Source organism: Mustelus asterias, chromosome 8, assembly GCF_964213995.1.
Source record: "Mustelus asterias chromosome 8, sMusAst1.hap1.1, whole genome shotgun sequence".
Taxonomy (NCBI): domain Eukaryota; kingdom Metazoa; phylum Chordata; class Chondrichthyes; order Carcharhiniformes; family Triakidae; genus Mustelus; species Mustelus asterias.
In genome coordinates, this window is record NC_135808.1 from 115,302,574 (window position 1) to 115,313,443 (window position 10,870).

Here is a 10,870-nt window from a genome sequence, read left to right on the forward strand (position 1 = left end):
GTTCAATTTAGCATGGCTAATCAACCTAACCCGCGCATCTTTGGACTGTGGGAGGAAACTGGAGGGCCCAAAGGAAACCCACGCAGACATGGGGAGAACGTGCAAACTCCACACAGACAGTGATCCAAGCTGGGAATCGAACCTGGCTCCCTGGCGCTGTGAGGCAGTAGTGCTAACCACTGTGCCACCGTGCTGCCTTTTAAAAAATAATTAATTGAGTCTGTTGACAATATTCTCACATTCCTCGATGCAGAGGTTTTATTTCTAATTTTCCCTTTAACTGTTTTTATGATTATTTTAACTACATGCCCAACCATTGCTAGTGGAAGCAATGTAGAGCCTATTTACCTCTACCATAACTTTTGCATAAGCTTGAATCATCAAATCATTGACTGGTTACAGCTCAAAAGGAGGCCATTCAGCCCACTGTGACTGTGCCAGCTCTCTGCAAGAACATCTCCCACTGCCCTGCCTTTTACCTATAGCCCTGCAAATTTTTCTCTTCAAATAATTGTCCAATTCTCTTTTGAATTTGCTTGCACCATCTCTAAGGCAGTGCATTCCAGACCCTAACAACTCACTATGTAAATAAAAAGCTTTTCCTCATTTTGCCGTTGCTTCTTTTGCCAATCATTTTATTTCGGTGCCCTTTTGGTTCTTGATCTTTCTGCCAATGGGAATAGTTTCTCTCTGTTGACTTGCACAGGCCCCACATGATTGTGAATGCCCGAATCAAAGCTCATCTTAATCTTTTCTTCTCTAAGGCGGCACGGTGGCACAGTGGTTAGCCCTGCTGCCTCACAGCTCCAGGGACCTGGATTTGATTCCTGGCCTGGGTCATGTCTGTGTGGAGTTCCTCATCCCTGGAAACATTCTCATGAATCTTTACTGCAACCTTTCGAATGACTTCACATCCTTCTTAAAGAACTGGACACAATACTCCAGCCGAGGCCAAACCAGTGCTTTACGCAAGCTTATCACAACTTCCTTGCTTTTGTGCTCCATGCCGCTATCTATGAAACCCAGGATCCAGTATGCTTTACTAATCACTTTTTCATCCTGCCCTGCCACCTTTAGTGATTTGTGTACATGTACACCAGGTCTTTCGAGTCATAGAATCATAGAATTCCTACAGTGCAGAAGAAGGCCATTCAGCCCATCGAGTCTGCACTGACCACAATCCCACCCAGGCTCTATTACCGTAACCTCACACATTTAGCCTGCTAATCCCCCTGACATTAGGGTGAATTTAGCATGGCATCCCTTCAACCTAACCTGCACATCTTTGGACTGTGGGAGGAAACCCGGAGGAAGCCCACGCAGACACGGGGAGAATGTGCAAACTTCACGCAGACAGTGACCCGAGGCTGGAATTGAACCTGGGTCTCTGGCGTTTTGAGGCAGCAGTGCTAACCACTGTGCCACCATGCCACCCTTAGTCCTAGTCTTGCACCCTCTTTAAAATTGTACACTTTTATTGTCATTTTTGAAGCTATCTATAGGGCCACCTTTTCCCAGTCCCAGTGGGCAAAACTCCAACACCTCTTTCTTGACGGATATAGGAAAGCGAGAAGCAGAATGACCGAGGAACAGGCAGTGGTATTAGGGTTGGATGACGAGGAACAATTATGTAATTTGTCCATGTGTTCACTGGAGAGGGGATGGCTGAGAGACGATATGAAGTTTGCTCTTTAGGACTATATAGAGGGTGATTCTCTGACCTCCTCAGATAGCTGGCCAGCAGCAATACCGGTGCTCCAGTGAATGAGGTGACAGCCAAAAATCAGGATTCCCGACAGGCATGAGGGGTCTCAGGATTCACCTGACCCATCCCGTCAGCCCCTGTCGAGTTCCCGCCCAGAGTGGGCAGCAACCTGATTAGTTTGAATGTCATTAGTGGGTTTGACAGCCAATTGACCAGCCTCCCGCCATTCACCAGGCCGTCCAGTGGGAACAGAACTGGGCGGGCTTTACAGTTGCTTCCTATAAGTGGGGACATGGTGTACTGGACCCTGAGGGTCTAAAGGAGCACCAGCAATCCCTCAGAAAAGAGGATTTCATTTTCTCGTTTGCAAACCACAATTGTTTTGAAGAAATCACAGACTGTCAATCAGACTTTGACTGTGTCAATATTGCGGTCAAGATCAATGGGGCACTTGAGATCCATTCAAGCGTGAAGGAAAATGAAAATAAACACAGGTGGCTGGAGCAGAAATCCACTGAGCTGTCAATGGAACTTTTTCAAGGCACTGCATGTTGAATTTCATAGAATCATAGAATCTCGACAGTGCAGAAGGAGGCCATTTAGCCCATCAAGCCTGCACCGACAACAATCCCACCCAGACCCTATCCCCGCAACACCATGTATTTGCCCTGGTAATCCCCCTGAGACTCATGGACAGTTTACCAGAGCCAATCAACCTAACCTGCACATCCTTGGACTGTGGGAGGAAACCGGAGCCCCCGGAGGAAACCCATGCAGACACGGGGAGAACATGCAAACTCCACACAGACAGTCACCCGAGGCCGGAATTGAACCTGGTTCCCTGGCGCTGTGCTAACTACTGTGCCACCATGCTGCCCCTGGCAGGGCTAGAAGAGGTAGTCCAACCATAATTTGTTAGAGATCAAATGTTTCCATTGGATTGGAGTGGGCTTCAAAGAAGTCAACTTGCTAGGAAGCCTCAAAGCTGTGTGCGTACATTGGGGCTGAGTGTACAAATGTGCAGAATGGAATGACCGCCGAGGTGAAATGGACTTCTCCTTTTTGTCAGAGGACTCCAAAGGGGTCTGCTCACACCTGCAGCTTCTGACAGGGAGAAAGGGAAATCTCTGCTGCAGAATGGAGTGCTGCAATGATTTAAAAGCCTGTCAGGTGACCAGGGGGCATGGAGATTAAAGTGATCTGGCCACTTCAGAATATTCACAGCTGACAGGCAGGAATGTAGATGTTGATCATACGGCTGCCTGAAGTTACCATGCCAGGGGTGATCATAGAATTATAGAATCCTTACAGTGCAGAAGGAGGCCATTCGGCCCATTGGACCTGCACTGACAACAATCCCACACAGGCCCTATCCCCATGACTCCACGTATTTATCCTGTTAATCCCCCTGACACTAAGGGGCAATTCTTGTATGGCCAACCAACCTAACCCGCACATCGTTAGAGTGTGGGAGGAAACCGGAGCACCCGAATGAAACTCACGTAGACATGAGGAGAGTGTACAAACTGCACACAGATGGTCAACCCAGATCCCTGGGCCTGTGAGGCAGCAGTGCTAACCACAGATATTCAGGTCTGTCAGGGCTAGAAGAGCCCGTCCAGCCACAACACCCCCATCTCAGGGAAGAGTGGCAAGTCAACCCATGCCCACACACCATCCAGGGCTCCTGTTGTACCTTTCTTCTGCAGCCTGGCAGCCACTAGATCTATCTCCTTTAGTCCTTTCGGGGCCCAAGGTGCCAGGACAGGGTACCAGCGGCAGGGTGCCAGGGGACAGTACACCATGGGCACTGCACGTGGACTGAAGGGGGGTTGAGAAGGGGTGCTGAGGGGGAGGAGGATCTGAGTGGGTGGGATCTGAGGGGGAAGTGGGGCTGAATGGGTGATATGGAGGGAGGAGGTCGAGTCAGGTCACCATCATGACTGCATGGGGGTGGGGGAGGAGGAGGATGCCCTCTTTGTTGAGGGGTTGATGGTGCTCCCCTGGTCAGTGTAGGGGGCTGGAGTGGCACTGGTTCATTTTTTGGGGGGAGGAGCGCCTGTCTCCCCTTAAAAACAGCGCCCTGATTTCGGAACAGCGGAGCTGGCAGGCAGATTGCTCGAAAGATCCTCATTAACATCCTTCAGGTGGGTGAATCTGGCATGAGCACCTAGTCTCAAAATGGAAGAATTCGGCCTGGTGTTTCTTAATTGAAATGCAAATTAGGTATATCGTTTTTTTAATAAATATTTTGGGCTATGGTATCTGGGTCATTTTGAAACATGACAGGCCAGTTAACTTAATATCACTCATCGGGAAGGTGCTGGAATCTAATATTAAGGAAGTCTTAACAATGCACTTAGAAAAGCATGGTATGATTAGAATAAGTCAACATGGTTTTACAAACCTTTACAAAAGGGAAATCCTGTTTGGCAAATTTATTTGAGCTTTTTGAGGATGAAACTAGCAGGGAAGATAGAAAGGAACCAGGAGGCATAATATGCTTGGATTTACAAAAGGCATTCAATAAGGTGCCAATAAAGCTTCATATGCAAGGTATATTAATTAGCATGAAGAGAGGATTGGTTAACAACCAGACGTGGATGGCAAGGTGGCACAATAGTTAGCACTACTGCCTCACAGCGCCAGGGACCCGGATTCAATTTCAGACATGGGTGACTATCGGTATGGAGTTCGCACATTCTCCCCATGTCTGCGTGGGTTTCCTCCGGTTTCCTCCCACACCCCGAAGATGTGCAGGTTAGGTGGATTGGCCGTGCTACATTCTCCCTTAGTGTCAGGGGGATTAGCAGGGTAAGTGCGTGGGGTTATGGGGATAGGGCCTCAATGTGATTGTTGTCAGTGCAGGTTCGATGGGCCGAATGGCCTCCTTCTGCATTGTAGGGGATCTATGATTCTATGAAAGGGAGCGTAGGGCGAAGTGGGGCATTTTAAAGTTGGCAGTTGTGACTAGTGCATTGGTGATGAGGCCTCAGCTATTTATATATATTAGAACATAGAACATAGAACATAGAAAAGCTACAGCACAAACAGGCCCTTCGGCCCACAAGTTGCACCGAACATGTCCCTAGGCTTACCTATAACCCTCTATCTTACTAACTTCCATGAACTTATCCAAAAGTCCCTTAAAAGACCCTATTGAATCCGCCTCCACCACCACTACCGGCAGCCGATTCCACGCACCCACCAGCCTCTGAGTGAAAAACTTACCCCTAACATCTCCTCTGTACCTAATCCCCAGCACCCTAAACCTGTGACCTCTTGTGGCAACCATTTCAGCCCTGGGTAAAAGCCTCTGAGAATCCACTCTATCAATACCCCTCAACATCTTATACACCTCTATCAGGTCACCTTGCATCCTTCGCCTCTCCAAGGAGAAAATACCTAGCTCTCTCAACCTATCCTCATAAGGCATGCCACCTAATCCAGGCAACATCCTTGTAAATCTCCTTTCTATAGCTTCCACATCCTTTCTGGCAACCAGAACTGGCAACCAGAACTGGGCACAGTACTCCAGGTGGGGTCTGACCAGGGTCCTATACAGCTGCAGCATTATCTCCCGATTTCTAAACTCAATTCCTCTATTGATGAAGGCCAGCATTCCATACGGCTTCTTAACCACAGCCTCCACCTGCGACGCTGCTTTGAGCGTCCTATGAACCCGGATCCCAAGATCCTTCTGATCTTCCACACTGCCAAGCGTCTTACCCTTAATATTATATTCTTTCATCCTATTCGACCTGCCAAAATGAACCACCACACACTTATCTGGGTTGAAGTCCATCTGCCACTTCTCCGCCCAGTCTTGCATCTTATCTATGTCTCGTTGCAACTGCTGACATCCCTCTACACTGTCCACAACCCCACCAACGTTTGTGTCATCAGCAAACTTGCCAACCCATCCTTCCACTTCCTCATGCAGGTCATTTATAAAAATCACAAAGAGCAAGGGTCCCAGAACAGATCCCTGGGGCACTCCACTGGTGACCGACCTCCATGCTGAAAAAGACCCATCTACAACCATATTAATGACTTAGATAAAGAGACAGAGAAATGTATGTAAGTTTGTTGATGTTATAAAGCTAGAAGGGAACGTATGATGTGCAAAGGCTACAAAAGAGTTATCGACAGGTTAAGATGGCAGATGGGAGTATAATATGGGGAAATGTGAAGTTATTCACTTTGATCATAAGAATAAAAAAAGCAGAATTTTTTTTGAATAACATGAACCTTGTTAATGCTCAGAGAGTCTTTAGTGTACTTGAAGAAGGAACACCAGAAGGTTAGCACACACTAACAGCAATTAATAGAAAGGCAAATGCCATGTTGGTCTTTATTGCCAGGGCATTGGAGTGCAAGAATGAAGAGGTCTTGCTACAATTGTAATTTTGGTGAGTTCACACTTGGTATACTGCGTTCAAGTTTGGTCTCCAGATTTAAGAAAGGATATACTCGCATTTGAGGAGGTATGCCGTAGATTCACTAGATTGTCCCTGAGATGAGAGTGTTGTCCAATGATGAGAAGCTGAGTAAATTGGGCCTGTGTTTTCTAGAGTTCAGAAGAATAAGAGGTGATCTCATTAAAACAAAATCAAGTTTCTGAATGGGGTGACAATCATATCGGCCATGATTGAATGGCTGGGCAGACTCGATGGGCCGAATGGCCTAATTCTGCTCCTATACCTTATATCTTATGGTCTTATGGGCTTGACAAGGTGGATACTGGGATATTGTTTTCCCTGCGTGGGGGCCACTGTCTCAGGATAAGACTGAGATGAGGAGAATTTTGAGGGTTGTGAATCTTTGGAATTCCCAGAGGGTGACTCCAACACAGAATGTACTTAAGGCTGAGCGAAAGAGATTTTTGGTTTCTCAGGATCGGAAAGGGGGAGTTGAAGACCAAGATCAGCCATGATCATATTGAATTCTGGTGCAGACTCAATGGGCTGTATGGTCTTCTGCTGCACCTGTTTCTTATGTTCTTGCCATTATAGGTTCAATGAACCACGTTGGCATCATCATTTTTCATGCCACCGTCATAACTGCTGCCGAAATTCTCCGGTCTCGCTTGCCTTGCTACCGCTGCCAGCGAGAACGGCGAATTTGGCGCTCAACCAAACCTCCATTCACTGCGGCAGGAGTGGGGAATCCAAGGTGCAGGTGAGCCCGGAGCATTCCAGCCTTTACCTTTTGTAACCTGTTGCTTCAAGGCTGGATGGGGAAGAGGAAGATTAAAAACTCCCAGACCGCCTCTGAAGGGCGGCACGGTGGCACAGTGATTAGCACTGGTGCCTCACAGCGCCAGGAACCCGGGTTTCATTCCCGGCTTGGGCCACTGGCTGTGCGGAGTTTGCACATTCTCCCCGTGGTTGCGTGGGTTTCATCTGGGTGCTCCGGTTTCCTCCCGAAACACATGATGGTTAGGTGCATTGGCCGTGCTAAATCTTCCCTCAGTGTACACGAACAGGCGCTGTAGTGTATCAACTAGGGGATTTTCACAGTTACTTCATTGCAGTGTTAATGTAAGCCTACTTGTGACAGTAATAAATAAACTTTAACAAGCTGTTTTTTTTGGTACAGCTAATTCTGTAATTTATAGCAGATAATCTTAACCCTTACACTGCTGATAGTTCCAGAGAATTCCAATCATGCTGTTCTCAGCATATTTTAAGGTTGGTATTTGATATGGTGACAAGGAACTAAACAGTTCATCAATGTAATGATGATTATATCTGTTAATAGCAGCACAGCCTGTATGATACATGTATGATGCTGATAAATTCCCAGAATGAGGAAAGCAGTGATGACTGGCACTGACTATGGAAAAGGTTCATTTTGTCAGTATAGTATCTCAATGCACAGGAAGGGATTTGCACAGGAAATAGTCACAGAAACAACTCACACTGACTAATAATTTTAACCAGCACTGGAGCTGGCCCTGTGGAAGGAAGTCTGAACTCGACAGGGGTCTTTGGGTTAGGTGGGTTAGCCCTACCGGAGACTGGGGACAGAGGAAATATGGTACTGCTGCTGAGTGAACAGAAACATATTCAATCTGTCGGTGTTTAATTTGTTGTTTTTAGCTACTGCTTAAATTATTGCCACCGAAATGATTACCTTTTCATTTCTTACAAGGCCTGATCCAGGGAAAGAAAGGACGATGCCATAAGTCTGAAATTAAGAACAAACGCTGGAAGCTTTAAGAGGCCAGTTAAAGAGAAGGATAATTGGCACTCTTTATGAGAATTCATAAGAAGTGGCTGCCAAAATATTAACTTGTCTACCACTGCCCGTTGCTGATTGACATGCTTTGCGTTTCCATCTTTTTCTGCTTTTATTTGTTGAAGGACGTACAAATTCGGAGCAGGTGTCAGCCACTCGGCCCCTCTAGCTTGTTCTACCATTTGATAAGATCATGGCTGATCTGATTGTAATCTCAACTGTACATTAATGCCGACCCTGATAACCATGGGGCGGGCCTGCTGGCACTGTAGTTAGCACTGCTGCCTCGCAGTGCCAGGGACCTGAGTTCGATTCCTGACTTGGGTCGCTGTCTGTGCGGAGTCTGCACGTTCTCCCCGTGTCTGATGCTCCAGATGTTCCGGTTTCCTCCCACAGTCCAAAAGACGTGCTGGTTGGGTGCATTGGGCATGCTAAATTCTCCCTCAGTGTGCCCAAACAGGTGCCGGAGTGTGGCGACTGAGGGATTTTCACAGTTGCAGTGTTAAAGTTAAAGTTTGTTTATTAGTCACAAGTAAGGCTTACATTAACACTGCAATGAAGTTACTAGTGAAATTCCCCTAGTCTCCACACTCTGGCACCTGTTCGGGTCAATGCATCTAACCAGCACGTCCTTCAGAATGTGGGAGGAAACCGGAGCACCCGGATGAAACCCATGCAAACATGGGGACAATGTGCAGACCCCGCACAGACAGTGACACAAGCTGTGAATTGAACCCGGGTCCCTGGCGCTGTGAGGCAGCAATGCTAACCACTGTGCCACCGTGTCGCCCAGTTAAGCCTACTCATGACTAATAAATAATAAATAAATAAAGAACCTTTCACCCCCTTGTTTATCAAGAATCTATCTACCTCGGCCTTAAAAATATTCAAAGGTTCTGCCTCCACTGCCTTTTGAGGAAGAGAGCTTCAAAGACTTTCAACCCTCTGAGAGAAAATAATTCTCCTCATCTCTGTCTTAAAAGGAAGACCCCTTATTTGTAAGCAATGACTCCATATCTAGATTTTCCCACAAGAGGGAATATTCTTTTCATATTCACCCTTATGATCTTATGTTTCAAGTCATCTCTTATTCTTATAAACTCTATTGGATATAAACCCAGCTTATCCAACCTTTCCTCATAAGACAATCTACTCGTTCCAGGTACTCGTTTAGTGAAACCTTCACTGAACTGCTTCCAATGCATTTACATCCTTCCTCAAATAAAGAAACCAATACTGTACACAGTAATCCAGATGGACTCTCACCAATGCCCTGTGTTACTGAACCACCATCTCCGTACTTTTGTATTCAAATCCTCTTGCACTAAATGGAAACGTTCTATTAGCTTTCCCAATTACTTGATACTAACCTTCTGCAATTCATGCACTAGGACACATAGGTCCCTTTGCATCTTAGAGCTCTGCAACCCACCGCTGTTGAGATAACAAGCATCCTTTTTTAATTTTCCTGTCAAAATGGACAATTTCACATTTTCCCAGATTATGCTCTATTTGCCCACTCACTTAACCTATCTCTATCACTATATATCCTCCTTATATCCTCTTTACAACTTACTTTCCTACCTATCTTTGTATCATCAGCAAATTTAGCAATCATACCTTTGGTCCCTTCATTTAAGTCATTTATATAAATTGTTAAATTTGATGCTCAGCACTGATCTCTGTGGCGTTCCACTCGTTACATCTTGCCAACTAGAAAAAGACCCCTTTATGCCTACCTCTGTTTCCTGTTAGTTAACCAATCTTCCATCCATGCCAATACATTACTCCTACACCATTAGCTTTCATATTTTACAATAACCATGGATGTGTCACCTTATCAATGCCTTCTGGAGGTCTAAGTACGTGGGCAGCACGGTGGCACAGCGCTAGGGACCCGGGTTCCATTCCCAGTTTGGGTCACTGTCTGTGTGGAGTCTGCACATTCTCCCCATGTTTGCATGTGTTTCCTCCAGGTGCTCCTGTTTCCTCCCACAGTCCAAAAGATGTGCAGATTAGGTGCATCGGATTGGCCATGCTAAATTCTCCTTCAGTGCACCCAAACAGGTGCCGAAGCATGGCGACTAGGGGATTTTCACAGTAATTTCATTGCAGTGTTAATGTGAGCCTACTTGTGACACTAATAAATAAAGTACATCCACCAGCTCCCCTTCATCCACAGCATTGGTTACGTCTTCAAAGAACTCAAATAAATTGGTTAAACATGATTTCCCTTTCACAAAACCATGTTGATTCTGCCTGGTTACCTTGAGATTTTATAAGCCCCCTGCTATAACGTCTAATAATAGCTTCTAACATTTTCCTTATGACAGATATTAAGTTAACTTGTCTGTAGTGTCCTGCTTTCTACTCTCTCTTCCCCCTTTTGAATAAATGAGTTACATTTGCTATTTTCCAATCTGGTGTAACATTCCCTGAATCTCGGGATTTTTGGAAAATTAAAACTAATGCATCAACTATCTTACCAGCCGCTTCTTTCAAGACCCAAAAATGAAGTCCGTCAGGACCTGAAAACTTGCCAGCAATTTACTCAGTACATAATGAGGTCAAATTTTATTTATTTAATTCCATAGCTTAACATAGAAACATTGAAACTTGACGCAGGAGTAGAGGCCATTCAGGCCTTCGAGCCTGCTCTGCCATTCATATTAGCCATTAGGGGGAATCCCTAAACACGTCTTGGTAATTACCAAATAGATTGAAAACGACTGATTCATTTGTAAAATATCAATCAATCCATTTTCATTGCTCTTGCAGGACAACGAATAATAATCCATTTGGAGGTTATGTTGCTTTTTAACAGTTTAATAACTAACACCTAGGGCCCGATTTTACCATTTTGATTCTAAGTGCCGAATCTGGGCGTAGTACAGATCCGACCTTGAAATCCGCTTTCAGACG